Here is a 1,119-nt window from a genome sequence, read left to right on the forward strand (position 1 = left end):
AATAAGTTCACTTAAAAATCATCTGAGCAGATAAGATATCTACAGAAGCTGAGATATGACTTTTATACTATAAATTCTGATAAGCTCATCTATAATACAGCTGAAACTAGAACATGGCTATTTCAAATCTTATATACAAAGATTTGATGATAGATTTGTCTCAATAGAATGCTCATTCTGCAATGCAAATGAGAATTCTGAGCATATTGTAATACACTGTGCATTATACAATAGTCTCAGAGTCAGATTGAAAGAGAAGTATGATCTAAATCAATTAAATATGAGATTCTTATTCTCAACTGAGACAGGAATTAAATACTTAATAGACTTTCTATCAGAAACTCAAGCAGCTACAAGAAAATGGTTAAATTCAGAATTATCTAAATATGAAGAGAAGAAAATCAATCAGATATAGTCTGTTAAAACAGCTATACACTAGCTTTTAATAATTTGTTTTGTTACAGTCTCTCTTTACTTTATCTTTTTCTTTCAATTCCTTTCTATCTATCTATTTAATGTGTCTATCTTTAAGACTGTGTTCTTTTTCTCTTTTCCTTTGTCATGATATTATCAAATGATTTCAAAGTATCAGAAGATGTTAAAACACTGCAATTTGTAAACAGTTTTTATATTCTGGGCTGGAATTTTCTGATTTTGCATATCTGAAATTGATGAATGTATAATAGTTAACTTTACAGATATAGGAAAAACCCTGAGAACTAAAAGTTCTAAGGTAGATGTCATAGTCTCTGACTGCATACATCTATAATTGAAGAATAATAATAATAATAATGATTCACTATTCTGCAGACACTCTAGATCTCAATCACTCTAGTACTGATTTAACTTAAAGTACTCAGAGAGCTGTTAACTCTAAGATCAGTGAGAATTAGCATCTGAGAATCTCTTAGATGAACATCTTAAGCTTGACAATGAGACTCTCAGTACTGTTTTATAACTTAACAGTGAAAGCTGTGATTAAGATAGCTCTTACAGAGTTCAAACCTACTCTCTCTTAACATTCATTCCCCGGGGGGAAGGCCGCTAATTGAGGCTTCATAGTAGCGTAGTTAATCACTACGCCACCGGGCCTATAACATCAGGTTGATGAATGATGAA

Source organism: Blastomyces gilchristii, assembly GCF_000003855.2.
Source record: "Blastomyces gilchristii SLH14081 genomic scaffold supercont1.20, whole genome shotgun sequence".
In the NCBI taxonomy this organism is placed as follows: domain Eukaryota; kingdom Fungi; phylum Ascomycota; class Eurotiomycetes; order Onygenales; family Ajellomycetaceae; genus Blastomyces; species Blastomyces gilchristii.